The sequence below is a fragment of the Neovison vison genome, chromosome 6 (genome assembly GCF_020171115.1).
Source record: "Neovison vison isolate M4711 chromosome 6, ASM_NN_V1, whole genome shotgun sequence".
Taxonomy (NCBI): domain Eukaryota; kingdom Metazoa; phylum Chordata; class Mammalia; order Carnivora; family Mustelidae; genus Neogale; species Neogale vison.
In genome coordinates, this window is record NC_058096.1 from 48,000,242 (window position 1) to 48,024,491 (window position 24,250).

Here is a 24,250-nt window from a genome sequence, read left to right on the forward strand (position 1 = left end):
GTCACCCTTGGCAAACCAGTCACCTAAATCAGATATTCAGGAATAGTCTGACTTCATTTCTCAACTTAGGTAAATGTGTAAATACGTATCTCTTTGGCAACCATTTTACTCCTAAAAGGGATAAGGCACAGCAGCTTGCCCTGAGTTGTTCCCAGAGAAGAAACAAGCACTGCTTCCCCCAGTGGTTCTGAAGCTGTTGCTGTGCTGCTTTCATGGGACTCTGAGGCTAAGTCTTTCTGTAGTTGTCCCTGTATCTGCGGTGTGCTCCAGAGAAGTTTCCAGCCCAGGAAGATGCATTTGGTAAAATTTTAAGTTGGAAGACTGTTTAGAAAGGATTGGTGCAGAGCTAGGAGCACAGACACTTTCTCTGGAAAGTCTTTGTGTACCCTCAGGGTAGGTGTACCCCAGTCTCGAAGATTATTGTCTTGGAGTACTTACATTCATGTTCAAGTACTGATAGCACAGGATTATAGGAATAGTCAATCCTGTCCAATAAAAACAGGTTGTGGAAGCTGGTTTTATGGACACAAATGGAGGTAGTTAAATCCAAACTAGCTTAAAGCAGTGTCTCATTACAGCTTTTCTTTAGAGTTTCTGTTATGGCTTAGAACTGTTATAACTTATTGTGGTTTATCACTGTTGGTATGTGCAATACCAGTTCCTTTTTTTAAAAAAATATCATATCTGTCATCTTGAATGTTCTTTGGTACTAACCATAAGGTTGGTTCTTTATTACAAATTATACATTCAGAGGGTCTTTTTAGTTTTTATTTACATACACATATGTCAGCACACATGTGTGACTATATCTTGTCTCCTCTATGTGAGACACCAAATGAAGTATTATTGATAACACATATGAAACAGATGGTTTGTCTAAAATGTTCTAATGTTGATACCCATTATAATTTATAATTTTTAACACTTTTGATTTTGTCTTATCTGCATTACAATGAACCCTACTAAAATATAAGCTTCTTAAGAATTGGGCACATGTCTGATTCATTTGTTTCTTCTACAAATATGTCTACCACAAAGCCCCTTACATGTGAAGGGTATCAAGTGTTTGTTTTATTTGTTTACCCAAATGAGTGTTTTTTGAATGAATGAAGGAATGAACAAATATACCTTCCTCTAGAAATATTGTAGTATTGCCCTGAATAGTTTTATTCCTTTTTTAAAAGAAGATGCTGTAGTGTTTACTCTGTGCATGGTTTCAAGTGTTTAAGAAAATGAGGTATAAATGGTTTGAGTCCAGAGCTCTGCTGGACAAATATATTACACAAGTAACATTAATCAGCAACAGCAAATGAAATTGGAAAGGAAATATTCATCTATAATCTGACCACCCTAATACATCAATTGTTTCTATTTTTCCAGATTCTTTTCCAGTTTTTTTTTTTTTTAACACTTGGCCCATGTAAATAAATGTACGGTGATTATCAAGCAATAAAACCAATTCCACAAGCCATTAATGGCATTATGTTGCTTCTGTTAGCTGAAGAAATCAATATGTAAGTAGAAAACAACTTCAGAGTCTGCTTACCTTCTCATCTGTCATTTTTAGGAGATACGTACTCCACTGTATTTATTATCTGGATCTTGAATTTAAGTTTTTGATGTTATGAATATGGCAAGACTTGTTCATTTAATTTGCAAACAACAAAGGACTGTAGTTAGTACTGGAGCTATACTGAGATGAACAGGGGAGGGTTCATTCCTGTTCTCAAAGCATCTGTAGGCTGTTGGGGAAGAATGAGCAGATAGTTCCAGTGCAATTCAGTAAAGATTCCAGAGCAGTAGTTCTCAAACTTCTTGGTCTCATGACTCATTTATACTTTTAAAAATTATTGATGACTCTAAAGAGCGTTGATTATATGATTTATATTTTTCAATATTAACTATATTAGAAACCCAGACTAAGATTTTTTTAATGTTTGTGTATTTATTCATTAAAAATAATAACCCATTGTATACCAACATGTTTTATGAAAAATAACTTTTTCAAACCAAAAAACTAAGTGGGAAGTGTTGCATTGTTTCCTGTTTCTGCAAATTCCAGTGTCTGGCTTAACTGAGGACAGCTGGTCTCAGTTCTTTTTCATACATTCTGTAACCTGTCAGAACAGTGACATCACAAAACATCATGTAGTCTCTGGAAAACTCCTTGTACACTTGTAAGAGAATGAGAGTGAAAAAGATAGTGTTACTATAAAAATAACTTTGAACTTGCAGAGCTCTTGAAAGGGACCACACTTTGAGAACCATTTCTCTCGAGGATAGACAGTTGAAGCGTAAATGACAATTACGTCTTTCTCTGGAAAAACCTCTAGTTTGGGTTGTCAGCTTTTGCAGTGAGTGAGCCTTTCATTTCATCCAGATTCACGGACCTAGTCACTGCTCCAATGTTTCCATCATTAATAAAATTAGTTGTTTGTTCCCTACCTTGGATAGATAGAAGATCCTCTGCCTTCAATACCTCTCTCTCAGTTCTTAGAGAAATCCTAAATGACAAAACTGTCTCCCTAAAACACTGTTTTGTTTGAAACCATAATTTGATATAAGGTCCTGGAAACCACTGAATTGCCTGGTTTTTAAAATGCATCGATCCACAGTGCTATGCAAGTCAGCTGACATTTAATTAATTTCAGATCTTTATGAAGCCATTACAGTGATGACCTACCATGTGCAAGGTAACATGCTTGTTATTTGTGTTTCCCTTTTTCTGTCAAAACCTGGAAACCTGTATACTTTTCATAGCTCTGGTTATACCTTATAGTAGTTTCCCATCAACAAACACATGGTGTGATACACCAAATTCTTTTTGATCTTTTCTTAAGATATATGAAATATTGTTCATTCTAGTCCTAAGTGTGTAACTTCACTTTGATGGGCCTCGGTTTCTATCTTTGCTTTTATTCTTTCAGAACTAGTTTACTACATTACGTTTTCTTCCTGACTTAAATGTTAATCACTAAAGCAGAAACTACGTACATTACGCTGATTTATTCATTTTTGTATCTGCTCTCATGGCTAGACTTTAATAGTGTGGTTATGATTATATTCTACCATGTCTTTTAGCAACTCTTATTAGTATATAATTTTAATTGTCACATTGCATTGATAGCAGCTACATTCATAGTTAAATAACCACAGAGCTCTAAGCACTTTGCAGAGTAATTATATGCAGTTTTTTGGAAAGCTTCCTTAGGCTGAGATAGGTTCTTGATAATCAGGCTTGTAATTTATGTTTCTTTGCTCTACTCCCTTTTTCAATGGGACTTTTCACTGTTTAGTCTGATTTTTAGGAGCACTCATAAAAATAGCTATGACCAGTCTTTTTTATTCAATGTGTGCTACTTCCTTTTATTTCTCTCACAAGTCAGAGGTTCTTTAAAAAATTACAGCTACAGCATACCATAGTCATAATGTAATGCTCAATTCATTTGACTTGGTCAGCAAGATCTAGAAGAACAGTAACACTTTTTTTGGCATCTGCTAGCTGAGTATGAGTGTACATCTGTGTCTGCTTTATATCCTTATTATTGAAGATCCTGTCATCATCACTGAGATCATTTAGAGACACCATAAATGGGTCCAGATCCAGCAAGCTGAGTTACTGCTTTCCTTCATTGTGAAACAAGAATTGGGGCATGAAGTGACAGAGGAGGTTTTAGCTGGTGTCAGAGGAATATATTGTAAAAATGGGGCACCGTGAGTCAGGACTTTGCATTATCTGAACAATTTTGTTTGGATCCCCAGGGATTACAGGAAGTGAAATAGTAAGATGAAAATAGTCAAATGACCTGTTAATTATAAGGAGCTTGTGAGCCTTTAGCAGAAAAACAGGATCCTTACAGGAGCCTGTGAAACCCTCAAATTGGACAGAGGGACAGGGGTTGGGGCAAATCTCACTCTTTCTTAAAAACAGGGAAAAAAACCAAAGACACCGAGTGGGACCCAGTGTCTCCTAGAAAGGAAAATTGCTGAAAGGTGTGGTTTCAGACCAGAAAAAGGCCACTTTGAGAGCTCACAGGCACAGAGCTTTGAGAGTAAGGCTATAAGGAGAGTATTTTCATTTTGAGACCATAGAATCTGGGTTAGAAAAGACTCCACACCCAATCAAAGGGCCAGGTGCGGACTTGAAAAGTGCTCAATTTAGGCCTGAGAGAGGAAATCAGAACATGGAAGTGATGATAGGGATAGCCCATATAATCTGTTCTAATTACTTAGAAACTGATTTATGTGTTATCTCTTTAGTGCTATATTGTCAGTTAAGGAGCTTTCTGTAGAAAGAACCATTGGATGATGTATGTTCATTTAACACCACTGATCTGATGCCTCTCCACCCCCCATTTTAATTTTCATATTAATAAAAATATCCACCCAAATGGATTTTTTTTTGCCTTGCTTTGAATATGTTACAGCTATAAAGAAGGAGCTTTGAAAAAACAATTACTGCGAATACACGTTACACTAAGGAGCTTATTCTTCTTTTTGTGTTCTTACCCCCTCACATACTCTGAATGAGGTTCTTAATTATTTGAAAAAGATCCCTCAGATCACTATTTTAACATTTTCTCTTTTTCAGACTTTTCATTTTGATTGCTACTATGCCAAAAACGAAACATAAACATACACATCCAAAAAAATCCCTAGCCCAGTCTTTTATCAGATTGAGACTTCAGGTCCTTAGCTGACTTTTAGGTGGACATCTCCCTGATCTTTTAAGGCCTACCTGGGCCAACCACAGCCGTGATGGCTTCCTTTTGCTGCTTTCTCTTTCTCTACAGAGAAGCATTCAAAAAACTACCTAGCAGGTGATGCCTTGGGTTGCCACAGATATGAGTTTGCTCCTGTATTTTTCAGAGTGCCTTGTCTGGGACACAGCATACATAGCTGCCTTTAGGTTTAAGTTGGTGATGGTGGTGATAATATTGGGCTTGTCCCCAGGTTCCTAACACTTTATCATTCTTTCCACTCCTTCCTCCCTCTTTCTGTGGTTGATTTTGTACTCTTTCTGATTTGTGTTCTGAATCTTAGCCTTTTGCCCCAAGGTAGCCTTCTTTAGGATAGGGCTCATGTCCTCTCTACTGCTCTAGCAGTAGATGGCAGTAAACCCTGCAGGTAGCTGAGTAGCAAGGGACAGGCAGGATACCTGACAGGGAGCAAGTATACTTGCCAGCAATGCAGCATCAGTGGAACAGAGGCAATAGAAGGGACGTAGGGTAGTGCCAGAAGGAGAAATTCAGATTCTGGGGTTCATTTTTCAAGCCAGAGTTGAATCTTGGCTTTCCTGCTTCTTTCTAGTACGACTGAGAAAGCAATTTAACTTCTATGAATCTCACTTTATCTGTAGAATGGGGATAATACTGGAGACTCCCTCATAATAGTGTTGTTCTGAGGATTAAGTAAAACAATCCATATAAAAGCTCCTAGCATTCTACCTGTCACAATGTGTATCAGCTATTAGAAGTAGGAAACTGTCATGGTGAGGCAAAATACAAGAGTACCTCAGCCACAATGGACTGAGTCACCTAGGAGTCACCTAGGAGAGAGAGTCAGAATGCATACTAGAGTGAAAGATATGATTACCTAATCTGTTTACCGTGATTTATTTTCAGGCCATTGATGGGTCTTTTTAGCCACATACATAGTTAGCACATTGACTGTCATTTTAGGCCAGGATTTCTCAGCCTTGACACCACTGACATTTTGGTCTGAATAATTCTTTGTTATGGGGGCTGTCCTGTACATTGTAGGATATTTAACAACATCCCTAGCCTCTACCTACTCAATGCTGGAATAACCCAGTAACCCCCAACTCAGTTGTCACAGCCAAAAGATGTCTCCCAACATTGCAAAAAACCTGAGGATAAAAGTCATCTTTAGTGGAGAATGACCATTTTAGGGCATAGGTAATTTTTGGGGAAACTTCTATTAGATCTCTGTTAGTTGTCTCTGATATTCACAGTGCTTTTCATAATCTGCTGCTCAAGTGTATGTGGGATTAGCCAGTATTTTCCATTTCTCTTTGGTTTACAGATTTATGCCACAGCTCTTCTCCCTTCATGGCAAAGAATAATGTCATGAATGTGCATCATTCAGTGAAATGCCAGCATATTACAATGGATGCTAGTAGCTCACCTTTCCAAACCCATCTAATGTTCTGCTCATCTTACCCCTGTTCTTCATTCCTGGAGTTTGAACATGACCTTCTTTGCTGGGATCAGATACTCTTAGACTTGTCTACTTGGGTACTTAGAGGCAGTGTGGGCTGACTTACTTGGTGCCGACCTGGAGGGAACAGTCTTTTTCTGTATATGCTGCTTCCTGCCAGGTATAGTTTCTCTCGTAAAAAATGTGGAGAAGACTACTGAGGATGCTTTATAATGTATTTTGTTAAGCAATTCAGAAAAAAAAAAAAATATATATATATATATAAAGTAATAGGTTGAAGAACACCCGAATTGTCTGAGAAGCAAGTTGTTTGAGGTTTTCATATTATTATATAATTAACTTTGTAATTAATTTGCTCAGTTTTAACTCTAACCAAGTCTGAACTTCAGTTTTGGATGGTAGATTGGCATTCTTAAATATATAATATGTGTTTAAAACTATGTATATTAAAAGGTAAATTGTATCTTTCTCTCACCTCATCCTTCATCTGCCCATACCCCTTTCTGAACCTATAACCACTGTACGTATTTTCTCTTATAGGTATTTCTAGAATGTTTTTATATGAGTAAACAAGCAAATATAAATAAAGATTCTTATACTTCTTTATACAAGAAATAGCATTCTGTAACTGTTCCTCTGTCACGTTGATTTTTGCAGCTCGACATTTTCTTAGAGATCTTTCCATTACATCAGGATTCTTAAGCAGGGATAGGAAAAAGGAATAAAAATCAGCATCACTGCTAAATAAAATCCTCACAACTTCATGCTAAAGAAATAAAATTTGTAGGCTTTTTAAAATCAAATAATATAGAGGGAATCATATACTTTTGCTGTTTTAAAACTTTTAAAATAAAAGAAAGTTCATATAAAAGATAATTTTAAGATAAATTGTAATAGTAATATTATTTGATTATAATTTTTACAACAGCACCTTGATTACTGTATATCTGTCTTTAAAATGTCTGTGTGTAGTGTATCTTCTTAGTTGAGAAACTGAGGCCCAGGCAGATTGCATAGCATGCAAGGCCATTATCATGGTAACCCTGAACTGGAAACTGGAAGACTCCAATTCCCAACTACTATCCAGTGTAGGATTTAGCTTATAGAACAAGACAAGCGATTAAAGGTCTACTCTTTGCCACTTGATCTTACTTAATCCTTATAACAATGCTATGAAGTACTATGTCCATTTTATAGATGAGGGTACTAACCAAAAAAAAAATAGAATTTAGACAGGTTAAATAAGAGCACTGACTATAAAGCTTGTGTTTTTCACACTTAAACCAGACTACATGCTAGAAAGCCAAGAGTACTGACCTTGAAAAAGTTTCCTCTTTTTCCCATCCCATGTTTTTAGTGTTCATTTGTTCATTCCTGTACTCTCCCACCCACACCCCACCTTGGCTTCTTGACTCCTGTCTTTGCTCACTCTGCTCCAGGCACGCCACCTTCCTTGTTCCTTGAACACAACAGGGCCTGTGTTTTTTGTACTGGTTACTTCCCCAAGGATCCACCCATCTCCCTCATTTCATCTAGTACCATCTAGTATACTATATTTTACTTATTTAATTGGCTGTCTCTCCTATTAGAATGTAAACTTAATGCAAGTGGGTAGGGGTGTGTGTGTTTGTGTGTGTATGCTTTACTCAATAACTAGTCAGTTACTGTCAGTTTTATTCAATGCTATATTTTTAGTTCAGGAATAATACTTGGTACTTAATTGGTATTCAATAAATATTTGAACAAATACCTATTCTGCTTTTGAACTGAATACTGTGTTAAGGATTAAGGCTGTAACTATAAGCAGTAGACACATCATAAGTAGTTACTTCCCTCTACAGTGAATGAGTAAGTTACTGTTTATTGAACAATTATTATATGCCATGTACCATGCTAGTCCTGGAAACAATCATAGAAGGCAAGTGTTAATTGTCCTCATTTTACAAAAAAAGCAACTGAGGTTCAGAAGTTAGATAATTTGCCAAAGGTTCTGCTGGTTAATTGGCAGAACCAGAATACCAGTACAGTTTTTTTTAACAAATCCTGTTTCTCATCACCATGACATACATCCACAGCTCCTATTGCATATATATTACGTCCCAGCCTCTCTAGTCAGTAATTGTGTTGTAACAGTCTGTCTGTCAAAGATATAGAAAATCACTGCCCCTTAAAATCTTGTTTTGTCACAGTATTTCTGGATAGAAAGTAATCTGGATGATTACTTTGAGCCTTGTTGATGAGACATTAATAAATATTCTCTTAATTACTATAATAATAAAGCAAGTTCAGTCACTTGGCATAAATTCATAAATATTTTTGGATGGTTTAAAAAATTGTGACTTTGCCAGTAAAAACATCTCATGTTCCCCAGAGGAGGAGGGTTTGTCATAAATACCATTTCCGTTGAACATTTCAAGGAACTTAAAGTTCTCGGAAAATATTTTTAACAGGCAGCCTTTTCTCAGGCAAACTTCAAGGGCATAATACCATATACCCTTAAAAGTGTGGGTGCATTTGCTTTATCTTATTAAGAATGTTTATAGGTATTTCTCTTATTGTTCAGAATTCATATGTATTTGGATGTTTCTTACGTGTCTTAGTGGATTGAGGTAAACAGACATGGATTCTGTAGAAGAGCATTCTGATACAGCTGCAGAACTTTTGAAATCTCCATTAGTCCTTTTTTTTTCTCTTCCCAGATCACGGGTTATTTTCATTCAGCTATCGCAAATAGGTGTTTTGGAAGATTAGTATAATTCCTTTCTCTAAACACTTATTCTTCAGTAGGTTGCTTTTCTTTCTTGTATTTTCTCTCTTTTAAAAAGTTACAAAGATTATATCCTTTTCAAATCTTACTCTGAGCCAAAAAATATTTTTTTTAAGCCTCTAGTTCCTGTAAGTCTTTAAGGGGGGAAAAAAAAAGGCTTTCCTCTCTTCTTTGGGTTTCATACGTTAATTCACTGGTGTTCAGTTTGTCAGATTTAACATAAAAGGCCAAAGCAGAGAGCAGCCTTGTGCCAGAATGGATGAGTTCACTGGTTTTCACCTCCTTGTAGTCTGGCTGCCTTTACAGAGGCAGTGGCTAACGTGGTATGCTTGGGAAACCAAACGTTTCCTAACTTGTTAGTGGGAAATTAAAACTTCAGAAATTTAGAAACCACAACAACGGAGGCTTATATTTTATTGTGACTACTGAGTCACACAGTTTGCCATGATAAACAGGCTACATAGGAGCCACAAGAGTAAAATGTGAAACATTTTGATCCCTAGAGAATTCCACCCCACACCTTCCATTTTAGCTATAGTAGATCAGTAAATAAGGGGCAAAGGAACTATGAACATTTGATAGCACTAAATACTAGTCACAGGTCAGGGCATTTGGAGGATGAAGGTGATGCTTGGCTTGGCTTCCTGCTGAGCAAACAATCAGATCATGAACCACAGTGAACATCCTCCATCTCCCCTTACCCACTTTTTCTAGTTCATGAGCGTGACTGGTTTCTCTCCATGATTTTTTTTTTAAGATTTTATTTATTTATTTGACAGAGAGAAAGAGAGCACAAGAAGGCAGAGAGAGGGGGGGGGAAGTAGGCTCCCTGCTGAGCAGAGAGCCCCATGCGATGCGGGGCTTGATCCCAGGACCCTGAGACCATGATCTGCGCTGAAGGCAGAGGCTTAACCCACTGAGCCACCCAGGCGCCCCTGTCCATGAAGTTTTAAAGAGCTAGAGCATGGGCCGTATGTAAAGCTTAATTACAGGCAGGTGGGAACATTTTAATCTAGAATCCCTTGAAATGTAAATGACTGTGTGTGTGTGTGTGTGTGTGTGTGTGTGTGTGGTCTCTGTTTTGCATCCCCTGTGTGCATTGTAAAAACTAAAGTTATTTTGGCCATCTAAGCCTTGTTTAATTTTCCCCAACTGACAGTTCTAAGCATTTGGGTTAGATTTTCCTTTCCTACCATTCCCGAGTATTGAGAAGACAGAATCCATGAACACACAGTTTGATCCTATTATCTCTTCTCTAAGTTGCGTTCTTTTCAGATGAATGTGTTCTAGAGAATATTAACCTTATGTAGTAAGAGGCAATTCAATCAAGATACTACAGTGGTTAGCAACAGACCTGCTAGAGGTGAAAGCAGTGACTTTACACTCTGCTACCCCTGGCTTTAGGTCTGCTACTGATTTTGCTCCTCAGCAAACTTCATCCATTTAGTTATGTTTATCCTTGTGAGAAATCTGTTAGTGGTGGAATTAAAAAAAAGAATGTCATAAACCTTGTATATATGCTATATGAATACCCATTCATTGATACTCTGTCCATATCTGACCTTGTGATTTGAATTTTAAGAAAGGTGAAACTATTTCAGATTTGCAGTAATTGAAAAAAGTGTTTTTGAAAATACTGATTTTACTTTCAAAGTTCACTTGTGCACAAATAAAAACGAAGAAAAAAACAAACCCCAATTTTCAAACAACAGAAAAGCCACCTTCAGAAGAGCTGTGTTTCTAATGGACAGGGAATGCTAGACCAAAATGTGCTACTGACTTAGCTCTATGACTTTGCCTTATCTTATCTGCCTATCTCCTCAGCTACAACATTGGGAAAGCTATGTAATTTGATCTGTAAGGTTTACAAAGCTTTTAATGATGCTCAGATATCAGTTCCACAGAATAAAAACCCCACCAACCTTTAAACTCCTTTCCTCCTTTCTTTTTTGTACAGCATTGTGTACAAATTCATATGTTAAAAAATGTATATTTTGTTTCATCAGAAGAGATTTTCTGACTTATCAAGGTCCAAATGGTTCATAACTACATGGGACCTTAATTGGAATCTCATGGGATTCCGATTTATTTTTCATTCTTTATATGTCAAGTACTGTCAGTCAAGGTTATCTAAGTATGCTGTAAAAGTAAGAAATAAATCTTTTCAGTGTCTGACACTTAAAATGTTATGCTAAATTTGAAAGTACGCTAAAACTAAAAAATTAACACCTAGGATGAAGTACTTAAGAGTCCTAGTACTTAGACTATTAGGATTTATTGTCTGTGGCTAGGATATGATGATATAGGCTCTTCAGCCCATGTTGTAAGGTTTGTCTTACCCATTTGTTTTATTTGTGTGCCTCCCAGACATGGTAGGACTTTTGAAGTAAAACAGGGAGATCCTAGGCTAGCTTTTAATAAGCCTTTTGCTCTTTGGTCATTTAACTACTCAGCAACTTGTTTCTTATTTCAGGTGACTAAACACCCTTTAGAAGGTTCATGTGGGTTTCTCATAAGAGGGATTCCCTTCTAGCAGGGAAATCAGAATAAAAGATAACCTCACTTTTCAGAGTAGCTGAGGTTAGGCACTAGACCATGGATTCTCTCCAGAAGGCTTAACCCTTTACTTCACTTTATGTCTGGGTATAAGAGAACATGAGCTCTTCCAGACTACATCCTACAAAGCACCTTCTCTTTGTGCTCAGGCAGCCCCTTGTGCCTCAACCTGATGGAACCCTATCTATAGATGGAGCACCATCCTTGTGGGCAGACTGGCATAACTAGAAGAATCATGGGTACCATTTATTGAGTGTCTACTCTGGGTCCTGCACTGTGCCAAGTGCTTTATTGTCACGTTTAATCTTCACTTTAAGGAGATGGCGTCCTCTCTACGTAAGTCCAGGTTGTTCTGAAGGCCATATACTGGATTTAAAAATCATAGTTTGGATGTTCAGATCCTGGTTTGAGCCTTTTTTTTTTTTTTTCCTTTTTAAAATTTAACCTTAGATTCCCTTTCCATGGTAGACTCCAAGGAATATATCTGCTATCCTTTTAGGAATGTTCCATTCAATACCTTCCATTTACATTTCAGTTCCCATCTTTTCTTTGAATGTTTTTTCCCTAACTTGTCTGGCTGATGCCCCCTTTCTGAGTCCCCAAAGCCCTTACAAGTTTTGTGACACAAATACTTTATATTATTTTATATCACTTTCTAATTTGTTTTGGGGTATTAGTTTTGCTCTTGTACTAACTCCAGGCTCTGTGAAGGACTTGGTACCTCTGTATCCCCAACATAGGTTTGCATTCAGTATGTACTTGATGACCAAAATGATTGAGAGTTCAGAAGAACCATTTTCTTAGGGAAGCATAACCCAGAATTTGCCCTTGTTAGAGCAGAAGAAGAAGTAAAGATTTGTTCCTCTTGTTCCTGTCACTTCTGAGGAAGGACAACCCTTTAGTAAAATGAGGAATTCACTTGGAGACAAATTTAAATAAAGTCTAGATGAGGGAAGGCCCCCAAAGAATCTTAACTTTGCTTGTGATTCTTTGCATCTTTACCAAGCCCAGTGAATTTTACGGAATTGTAAGAAGAATCTTGTGAAGCATAATTTTAGGGGAATTGAGTGGAACCCCAAATCACTTGACAAGAAATTTTTCTCACCTTTCACTGAAAGATCTGTCTGCCCCATTTATCTAGTTCCATGAAAGCCTAAAGGATAATATGCAACCTCAAAAATTTTCTTTTTAGTAAGTAAAAAATTACTCTTTAGTAAGTAAAAAAATTTCTTTTAGTAACACAGGCATTTAACTACCTTGATAATAAATGAATCAATATTATGTTTAAAAAATAATCTTCCCTTTAGCCACAACAAATTACTTCTCACAAAACTCCACAGAGTGATTTACCTCCTCTTCCATTCCCAGTTAATAGACTAACAAACTAAGGCTAAGGAACATGGACAGCATCTCACTACATGGCCCTTTGTTTTTAGCAAGAAAGAACTTTCTCTGCCCTTCTCAAGCTTCTAGGCCAAAAAGTACCTTCCTTTTCTTCACATATAATAGCAGCAGTCACTTAAGTCTTGTCAGCCCAAATGTGATGACTGTTTCACATTCCTTTTATGATTTCTGCTCAAATATTTGTTTTTTGTTTTTGTTCACTTAAAAATGAATTTTATTAAGAAAGAATTTTTAAAAGAGGGAGATAAACTTAGTTCACCTTTAAACTTTTGTTCCGAGACTGGTAGGCCATGAGATATAGTAAGTCTGGCAGATTTGCTTCTGTCTGAACCACTCATCTTGAAGGGCTGACCTCATCTTTGAGGCTGTTCTTGGTGCAGTGATTTGGTGCTCTCACAGGCTCAAATATTGCAGTTTTGTTAATCTTTTCTCTGTGCTTAAGAGTAGACTTTTCCCCCTCAGAGTCCTCCCATTTTCTTTGGCTAATTTTTCTGTAGTGATATGACCAGTAGCTTGTATTTTTATATAGTCTTCAGTTCCAGTTAAAGAGAGTACCCTTAGTGGTTACTGCTCATTATTCTGTCCTTCCCCAGTATTGAGATACGCTTATGGTGGATGAGTGTTTCCTTTTGGGGGTTTGTGGGAGCCAAGGCTATGGTAGAGACAAAAAGAGTGGAACTTGGATTTATGTACCATTATTCTACTCTTTTGTCTAACCACAGAGATAACACTATTTGTCCATGCCAATTTAGTATCATCAGTAAATATACAAGCAAGCTTGAAGATTGACTCTGTTCTGGTTGATTTTGTTTTTTCTTTAGGAGTCCCACATTGTTTACCTTCACTTAATTTTTATGTATAGCTGACCTGTCTTTCTTATGTCACTTTTTCAGTCCATTTAAAAAAAAAAAAAAAAAAAAACCAGGGACAGGAGCATTGTGCAAGAGCTTCTTAGACATGCCTGTGAGTGTTAGTAGGTGAACTTGGGGTAGTGACATGTTATGGTGTATGGAGAAATTAGTTGCTGGGCCTGTTGTCCTGCCTTGTGCTTTAGCACAGTACCTGAAAGATACTCAGTAAATCTTTGCTGCTGAAGAAGAGTTACAAGCCTTCTGCTGGCTTCAAAGATTGACATTGGAACTAGCTAACTGAAACTACAGAAAAATCACTCCTTTTTTGTAAAACCTAGCAGAGTCACTGAACTACCCACAAAAACTTCACAATCAAAGTGTATACTTTGTAAAAGGTAATCTGGTTTCTAGTTACAGCAAGGACGTGCTGTTTGGGCGCAATGACTGCATTTTATAGGCCTTCAGCTGAGGCACAGAGATTAGGGGAAACAGAGGAACCTACTGTTCCCTAAGGACAAAAACCACTACATTCAGCTGATCCATATTTTGCTTCCCATCCATTCCATGCCCCACAGCTACTCACCTGGTTCTTTTTCACCACCTTTATTCTTATTATTTGGGGAGGAAGTTAAAGTGAAGCAGGTGGAGGTAGTCAGAAAGCAGAGAAGCATCTCACTTAGTCTGCCTATACAACATGTGGTGTATAGTACAAAGTAGATTTCACTGCGTTGGCTTCCTCTGAGCCTGATTAGTTACCTGGTTTTTGTGTTTGTAGTCAGTTCTGTGTAGTTACTTCAGACAGTGGTAGAGATTTATTTGAATCTCGACGAAGAGGCCCTTCCTAGCCCAGTGTTCAGAAATACTCTTTTCTTACCAAGTATGGAGCTTCTAGGTTTTAAGTTAGTTGTAATTTATCCAACACCTTGTCCCAGTGACACACCTACTAACTATAGAGAGGTACTTTGCCAGGTACTAGGAATAAAATTGATTGCAAAACTGACTCTCAAGGAGTCCTAGACACAATAGACAAATAAGCTGTTAATATGTAATTTCATGTTAGATAGCAGTGCATTGCATGAAGGAAAGTAAAGCAAGGTAAATGTCACCAGAAGCTTATAACCTTCATTAGTTACTCTGCAGTTCTTGAGGAGGCTGTTTTAAAGGCATTGAGTCCCTGAGTTTTGAAAGGGAACCTGCTAGCTGGGGAGGTATGAAGAGTGCAGAATGTTTAGTTGGAAGATGCTGATCGAAGTCAGTTATCAAGTTGTGGTTCAGACCTGAATATCTTTGACACAGAGCATACATTCTTTCTGGGAAGTCCCTCAGCTTCTAAGCAGAGTGAGCTTTGTGCCCCACACCCCCAGGACCTTTATGTGGAGTTATTTGTTTTCTCTGTCTTCCTTTTATCACTTCCCTTCCATTGTAATAGCCTGATTGAACTCTATTGGTTTTCACCTCCCTTCTTTCCCCTTGCCTTCTTACTGCTTATACTTATTAACAATAACTTTGAACCTTTCTGCTTTTTTTTTTTTTTAATGGGTTTTATATCCAAATTAACACCTCCAGTGCCAAGGCTTCTTCTGGGGCTTCGTCCCTCATCTCTTTCTAGAACTAATTTAAGGAGAAAGCAAAGGCTGTAGCCCAAGAATGCAGGGGGCCCTGGCTCTGCTTCTGAATAACTCTCTGAGCCAAGTCACACTGTGAACATCAATTTCTTTTGTAAGGTGAGGCATTAGGATCAGATGGCAGGCTTCTTCTAGCTATAAAGCTCTGTGGTCATTCCTTGCCAGAGAGAGAGACAGAGAGAGTGTGTGTACATTCTCTGGGGCCTGGAGATACCATTGTCCTTATAGAAAAACTTAAGAAGTTTCTTCTCAAACTCACATCTGTGGAGTTCAGTGTTTATGTTCTTTTTTACTGCTAAAACTGTCCTTTAGGCTAGAATCAGAAGTTATAAACAAAAATCAAGAAGTTGGGTTTGGCTACACCTTAACCTGACCTAATGGTACACTTACATACCTAATGCTTTACATAATTCCTTATCCCCCATAACACACACACACACACACACACACACACAGCATTCCTGTTTATCGTTTAAAAATAGTAATTGTCTGTTAAAGAGTTAATCTGATTTTAGAACCAGTAGGGAGTAGCAATGTGAGATGGTCAGACTGGAGGTAGAACACTGTTAATATGTCATTCTCTGTTTGGGGGCTCAGAATTAAAACTGCTCCTGTCCTATCTTAATTTGCTAAAGCCTCTGAGAGAACAAGCATGAAAAGGGAATGTTTCTCCCCTATCTGAGTAAGAACCAGGGGACTTTCCTTGGAGAGTTTTTTCCACTTTTGTTTTGCTCAGCTTTCCCAATCAGAGGTAGTATTAGTACAGAAGAAAGCCAGGGAGAGATCATCTCAACTCTGCTTTTTAAGAAAAAGAAGGCTGTAGGAGGGCTTACAACAGTGTTGGGATGTTCCTTTAGGAATTAGTGCACCTACCATTCGAGGAAGAAACTGATAAGCCCATATTAAATGTAAGTGATTGAGTTGGTGGGACTATAGATATTATAGTGATGGCAGAAGCAGCCACAGAAATATTTCTTTTAAAGTGTGTGATGCTAGCCACTTATGCAGTGTCTCTTCATCTTTAAATCTTTATTTAAAACATAATTTACAGAAACTAGCCAATCAGATTACATTGAATCTACATTCATAGTCAAAGACAAATAAACTTTAAAAATCATTTAAAATTAATGAGCTACTCAAGAGGATAAGGTAAGATGTGTCAAATTTTTCTAATATAATGACCAACTATGTGAACAACAGATTTCAGTACGTGAAGCAGGTTGAAATCAATATTGCTTTACATCTTCTGGTTATTATGCCACAATATCCAGTTTTTATAAATAGTTCTCTTCCTGCCTCCCTTCCTTTTCCCCTTAAAGAGAAGGCTGTATTTTTTCTATTCACCTTGTAAAAGCATTCACATTGCTCTGAAACATTTGATATAGACAGAAAATGACCTAAGAGAAAAAAAAGGGATTTTATTCTTGGTTTTCCATTTTCACTTTTCACCTCAGAATCCATTTATTACCAGTTAATTTTTTTTTGGGGGGGAAGGAGCAGCAAAGAACCCTAAAACAAAATTCACAGCCTTTTGAGAAAGTAAATTTATGGGAATTGCAACTGGACTTGAAAACTAAGAAGTTCAGAGCTTGATTTGTGTTTTCATGTTGGCTCTTTCTATAGACTTCATCACAGCATTGGGAAAATATCACAAAAATACCATTGCTTCACATTGCCATAAAAGGACAAATGAATTTATTAAGCATAAAATTACTATTTGCTTCATTTGGAAACATAAAAATTTATATTCATTCTACCTAAAACATTTTTTTTCTATCATATAGATTGTCCAAAGGACTAATGCTTATTCAGAGAGCCCACTGTGTGATAATGTATCCACGATAAATTTTGTTTAACTTTCAGTTTTAAAAGGGTCTTAATGGGTGATTTGTTCTTTGAGCCATGCTTTATAGTTAATAAATGGAAAGAAAGTGTGGAATATTGAAGTGTGTCACTTAAAGATTTAAAAAAATTATGCTTGCCTATTTAAAACAATAAAGTGCAGACCCTGGGAAACACAGCTGTTAAAAATTTAATAGAGGTTATGATTTTCAACAGTTGAGCTATAGTTTATGGTACAGATGGCACTCTGGGTATAACTGAAACAATAATTGGTGGGTTTTGTTTCCCTCCTCTTCCATAAGTTCCAAAGAGTGGAATACCTTTTTACCAAAGCAAGAATTTTTCCATTTCCAATTACAGCCTATATCAAATAAACAACTTTGTGTTGCATATTACGTACTTCACAGTGACCTGGGTGTTGGCCACTCTTTCTTCTCATTATGGTAGGCTTCCCTAGATTTGAAATAACAGTTTTAGGGAAATCCTCCTTTTCCGTACTAACCTGCAGTTTATATAGCCTATCTTCAGACCAAATAACATACAATTTTTCTTTTAGAATACCGAAACCAAAATCTTGCATTGCTCCAAACAAAATTAGCAAACACAAAACTCCTATGAAGCAGAAGTAATAGGCACCAATATTATATGTTTTAAAATACTCAACCACAGGAATTACTAGAAACACAGATAAATTCCAAATTTGGGGCATATAGAAAATGCTGTTTCAAGTGACAAATAAAACAAAGAGGCTATTTAAAAGGGGAGATAATTGTGATACATTTCTTAAGTTTTATTTTACAGTATATGTTCAGAGCAAATAAAGTTTGAGTGATAAATGATTTTTTCATCTCCTATTCCAATGTTTTAATGTGACATAGTATATTTTCTTTATTAACTCTTCTGCTAATTTTTATTCTGAAAAGTAAAGTAAAATATGCAGATGTTCATCCAGGTGTTCAATATCATATGGTTAAATGTTCATTTATAGCAAATAGCCTGTTCAGGGTTTAGATATAACTTAAAGTTCAGAATGCCACTGATCACCAAAATTCTTCTACAGGCTTTACCTTTTAAATGAGCATTTCTACATAACAAACTATTGTCCAAAATATTACTCTAGAGAAACTAGCATTATCTTTAATTTTCAGTGCAGTTTGTCATTATCCACTGATTGAAATAAAAAGTTGGAACTCAAAATTATGAGAGTTACGTCCATGTTCAGAGTGACAAATGCTTTTTAAGACAGATTAGAGTTTGTAGGATTTTTTTGAAGCTTAAAAAGCGCTTAGCTTTTTATGTTACATTCATCCTAATTTCAGGATATATTTCTAACAGTGATTTCTAGTCTTTTATATGCAAATTCACAAAGGGGGAGGGGGTGAGAATAGGCTCTAATAAATCCACTACCATGTGGTAGTGTTTGGCACTTTGTTCTTGTAAGACATAAGGGAATTCAAGTCCGAGGAGAGATAAGATCAGATTTAGTTGTGGTATTACAATATATCCCTACCACCACCCTTTCCCAAAGATTTCTGAACACAGGCAGGATTCAGTTGTGGCTCACTTGGAGAGAGCTTGTAATATGTAGTCATCCACCAGCACTCATCATTTAAAAATCAAGTCCCAAATCTCTTTTCTCTATCAGAGTAAACTTTTTAAGTTTTGTGTGAGTTGAAAAGGTTTTGAACCTAGGGTTCACTGGACGCGCTTTTCGAAACCTGTCTGCAGTTCGTGATGCTGATAACTTTAAAAGACACCTACAGTCCGCCTGACTTTCTGACAGCAGTGCCCCTTGCTGGAGCTGAGCGGCTCTCCCGGGCTTACCTGAGCTGCCTGCGCCTGGGCCGGGCGGGGACCGAAGGGGGCCGCACTCTCGCGGCGCTGCGAGCGGGCTGTGCGCGCTCCGGGAGTTGCCCGAACAATGCGAGCGGGGCGCTGAGCGCGCCCGACCTAAGGGCGTTACGTCACTGCGCTGCCTTATAAGGCACTCCGCGTGTGCGGCGCAGGCGGTGGGGGCGCGGGTGACAGCCAGATCCGCGGCGACGGCGGTGACGGCGCAGCAGCAGCAATGCGCCCCAGGTCCGCCGACGTTCGGACCGTGTGAACGGACTGTCGGTCCCCGGCTCCCTGCGGGGAGGGAATGGGCGGCTGGCCCGGGACGCCGGCGCCCTCCTGCCTGGCTAACCAAGTCACTGGGGGTCATGGTCCATCCATTAGTAACTTTTTTCCCTTCTAGGGCTTTAAAGCTCTTGCTATTGCTTCAGGTTCTTAAATGCACTTCCTGTATTCTTGTTTAAACTTTTGTAAATACATTGTTGTTACATTTGTTTTTTTGGTTGCTGAGGGGAGGCGAGAGAGAGAGCCAGAAGCTTTTTTTGGTTTTTGGATTTTTTTTTTTTTTTTTTTTTTTGAGATAATCCCGAGGGTGATTTAGACTTCAAACCTGCTCTTTCCTTTTTGTAAAGAGTAGGGGTCCTCAGAGGATAGTATTTTATTTCCTGATGATGTAACTACCAAACAATTCTTCAAGTGATGATGGGAAGGCCAGATGAAATCTGATTTTTTCAGTGTTTTTCCTGAAAGAACCTCCTAGTTCTTCATTTCTGCATGCCTGTGTTTTAACGAAAGTAGTTCAAACTAATGTATATTTGTCAGGGAAAGTTTTATTTAAAAAATAAATGTTTTGTGCTATACTTTCAAGATAAAGTATAAAAATAGAACGTGAGGACCAGTTTTAATCCATTTGTTTTCGTCTACCAGCAAACAAAGACATGAGAAGAAAAAAGAAACTGATCAAATATGACTGAATTAAACCTCTAGTATAGGGCAGATTTATAAATTCTTTTTCTGGGAAATGAGAACTAGCCTCTTAATTATTTTGCACATTAGTAAGAGAAGTAATCTCTGAAGTTCTAGCTAACTAGGTGAATCTGCTTAGTGAATTAGGGCTATGGCTGCCTTATTTGCAAGCTTCAAATGAATTGAGTAGTTTTAGTGACTTAAGTCTATTTAACTCTTTAAAAATAAACATTAAGATAGGATTGCTTCCTATTATGATGTACATAGGTTTATAGAATTACTTTTTCCATATGTTTTGTCAAACAGGAATAATGAAAATAGTTTTGTTTCTTTTCCTTAGTTTGGAGTAAAGGAAGGCTGGTTGCAGAGAATATATAGTGAGTGAAAATGGTGAAAAAAAGATATGGGGCACAAAAACGTGTGTCATCTTTTCTAAACTGTGAGCTCACTTTGATAGGCCTTCTAGATCACTCTCTACTGAGAAGCCTGTTAAACTTCTGCTTTTTTTTTTTTTTTAAAGATTTTATTTATTTATTTGACAGAGAGAAATCACAAGTAGATGGAGAGGCAGGCAGAGAGAGAGAGAGAAGCAGGCTCCCCGCTGAGCAGAGAGCCCAATGCAGGACTCGATCTCAGGACCCTGAGATCATGACCTAAGCCACCCAGGCGCCCCTAAACTTCTGCTTTTTATATATATATACTGTTCTGAGAAGCCAATGACTACCCTTCAGTTGAGGTTAAAATTTAATATTTGATTTATACTTTTTTATTACCATTTTAGATATTAGTTTTTTAGTTTTGTTTTTCTACCTTATAGTTGTGAAGGGTATTTGAATCTTTTTAGTTTCCTGTACTTGCCCTTTACTTATTAAGCATGTCTTTGAGATTTGTATGCTAGATTTGATTCATTATAAATGAGATAAAATGATTGTGGTGAAAGTTGCATAAATTCCTGTATCTCAGCTTCAAACTGGTAACAAAGTATCTTTACCCTAGGCCTACATTTTTATAACTGGTTTTGCCTCCTTTCCCTTTATAGGTACAGAGATTTCCCAACATTGGACTCTTTTCTTTCCCACATTTTTGTACTCATGCTTTGCGTTTACTTCCGTATTTTTGATTTTCCACTTCCCCTGTAAACTGTGCCGCACTATTTCCTTCTTTTGTTTAACTGCAGTAGCTGCAGAACAGAGAAGTTAAGTGTATACAACCCTTGTCTAGGGTTTTGAAGCAAGAGAAAAGAGGATTAGAACTCCTTGTGTGCCTTTCCTGGTGTCCCCTTACTCCCTGAAGCAGTGATCTCTGACCCAGCTATGACTCAGCATTCTGACTGAGATCATGGTGTATACCACTCTTCAGGAACCAATAATAACATTGTTGAGCTTTTTAGTTCATGCTAGTCACAGTGCTTAGTGTTCTACAAGTACTCCATCATTGTAACTTGGTATTAGTCATACTTTTCAGATGAAGAAACACATTTGGAAGGGTAAGATGGCTTGACCAAGGTCATATTGCTAATAAAGTAACAAATGTAGTGATTTGAACCAGTGTTTATGTGCACAGCCTTAGTCTTCTCTTAATGGTTTGCTCAGATCTCTCAGAAGTGTTAGTAAAGAAATGCTTGGATTTAGTTTAGAAGTTTCTATTTTTATTTTCTAGACTGAATGTTATACCAGGAAAACCAAGACTGACCTTTGCAGGCCACCCACCAGAGCCACCCTGATTATGTGCTGAATAACCCTAGGGAAGTCATTCACATTGGAGACATCATGAATTTGTATATTGACTAAGACAGCTTTTTTGAGAATGTTGGCAACATGTTTTGGTCTAATAAAATTAGAATATTATGACAGTTTTCCGACAGATGAAAGTCAAGGGTCTTAAGCAGGGGGGATCTCTATCTGACACAAGAAAGAGCACTCTGGGTCTTGTATTGGAAGCTCCAACCAGTCATTGTTACTATGTTCTACTGGCCACAGGAGTCCTCAGGTAGACTTTTATTTCCTTCTTCCCCTATGAACATTCTCTTTGAGATACAAACTTTGTTTTCTTGGCTTCTGACATATATTTATCAAAAGAATGGAATTATGACCACTGTGCCTCAGTCTTGGCTGAGAAAATTTTACTTACTTTTTTACCGAAAATTTTATTGTCCAATTGCTATATGACTCTTCTTATTTTATAACCCAAAATTTCCTACAAATAAGTGTAACTACAAATTTAAGTCCTCTCTATAAGGAATAATTTTAATTTAATTTTAATTTTAATGAGTAGTAGCTTTAGGTTGTTATTTGAAAATGATTCAGATGAATTTTTCTACCAATCTAATTGCTTTCTAATGAGGAAGAAGGGTTTGTAGGCAACAAGGGTGGAAACTAGAATGTATCAGTTTAATTGAACCATAGGAATCACTTTTGTTAGATAGTCAAAAACAGTTGAATATCAGCAGTTTCCCATGGTTCAAGCTAATGCCAGGAGTTCGATACATTGACCACAGCAACCGATGTTATTAGCCATGTACACAGTATTGTCATTTAACTGTTTAAAAATACCACCAACATGTTACTAAGCATGTCAAAGCCAGTTTCTCTTTGTGACGTAACTACTCTTACTTTCTTTCATGTCCCGTCTCCCTGCCTTAGTTTCTTTTTGTGGCTGGTGAAGTCTTTTCGTCATTCATATAAGTACGGGAGAAGCAGTATTCATAATTAACTACACCTTTCTTCCCAGGTGCCCATAATTTTAACTACTGCTTCTTTCATCATTTAAGGGGTGATGTACACTGCTCCCTGAGAACTCTGTTGGGATTTATGGTATAGTAACACTTACTTTGAATGTGATATGTTTGCTCCTTTGCCTCTCTAAAATAGTGTATGTGAAAACACCATAACACACAAAGGAAAACAATCCTTATCACAGGCATAGTCCTATATGAGAAGCTGAGCATAGTGGGGACAGATCCAGGATGGCATGGGAAAAGTTTCTATAGTTTCATATTACCTTAGGCTGCAGTTGGATTAGCCCTAGTGTATGCCTTTGGCATTGTAGTATTCCACCTCAGGGAACATTCTAATACCTCACTGGCAGGCTTCGAAAGCAGCGTTGACTGTGAGCATCAGGCTAGCCTGCCATGTATCCAGTGCTGATCTCTCCTCTGCAGCTACACAACTTAAGAGGAAGGGACTGAGCACCATATGTGGGCAGCTATAGAATGTAGAGCCAAAAGGGAAGTCTCAGGGCAAAAGTACCTTCTCTCCATGCCAAAAACAATAGCTTTCCTTTTTTCTTTTCTTTTTTTTAAATAGCATTTTATTTTATTTTTAAAGTAGGCTCCATGTCCAACCTAGGGCTTGAAATCACAGCCCTGAGATTAAGAGTCACACAGTCTACCCACTGAGCTAACCAGGCACCCTAAAGGATCAGTTTTCTAACCTATTCCTTTACTCTTCTATTGCCCAGGTGTCTTCTGCCTAGTTTTGTACATGTAAGTACCCACACAAGGGGCACCTGGGTGGCTCAGTTGGTTGAGTATCTGCCTTTGGCTTGGGTCATGATCTCGTGATCCTGAGATTGAGCCCCATGTCATTGGGCTCCCTGCTTAGCAGGGAGCCTGCTTCTCTGTCTGTCCCTCTGCCTGCCACTCCCCCCTGCTTCTGCTCTCTCTCTCTCTCTCTCATTCTCACTCTCTTTCTGTCAAATAAATCAATAATCTTTAAAAAAAAAATGCCCACACAAATCTACCATATCTCTAGGCAGCACAACACTTGCACTGTGCACCTAGATAGAGCCTTTCACCAATAGTTAATGGGTTACAGTGAACTGAAGTTTCATAGAGACCCACTTGCTTTTATCTGCAACCCAAATCTCCTGTCCTCTGTAGTCCTTGAAGTTTCCAGAAGCCCTTCAGCTATTCCTATTCATACTTCAGCTGACTTTGGTTTTACAACAGGGACTAATACTCTTGAGAGCAAACTCAGGCTGATTACAGTAAGTGTCAGTGGCAATACAGTAGTAATACTATGAATGGGAAGACTGTTAATTAGATGATTTTTTGTGGCTTTGAAAATCAATTATAGAACAGTTCAGTGTCCATGATAATTTGCAAAATGCAGAAAAGTAGAAAAGAAATTTTACATCTATTCCTACCTCATGAATACTGCCAACTATTAACAGATGTACAATTGACCCTTAAACAGGCTTGAACTGCATGGGTCCACATATATGCA

The 24,250-nt window shown here is 37.7% G+C and overlaps 2 protein-coding genes across 5 annotated transcripts in view; one reads left to right on the forward strand and one right to left on the reverse strand.

Annotated features, from left to right (window-relative positions):
* The window catches only part of CMSS1 (cms1 ribosomal small subunit homolog), a 389,957-nt gene that overhangs the window by 38,131 nt on the left and 327,576 nt on the right, over positions 1 to 24,250 (forward strand). The gene's annotated exons all lie outside the window — the stretch shown is intronic.
* The window catches only part of FILIP1L (filamin A interacting protein 1 like), a 113,601-nt gene that overhangs the window by 30,330 nt on the left and 59,021 nt on the right, over positions 1 to 24,250 (reverse strand). The window contains exon 1 of one of the 3 annotated variants that reach the window (XM_044251207.1): positions 19,050 to 19,150. The exons of the other annotated variants lie outside the window; for them this stretch is intronic. The gene's annotated coding sequence lies outside the window, so the exon portion shown is untranslated. Of the gene's footprint in view, positions 1 to 19,049; positions 19,151 to 24,250 lie in introns of those variants that run through there. 3 annotated transcript variants of the gene reach the window in all.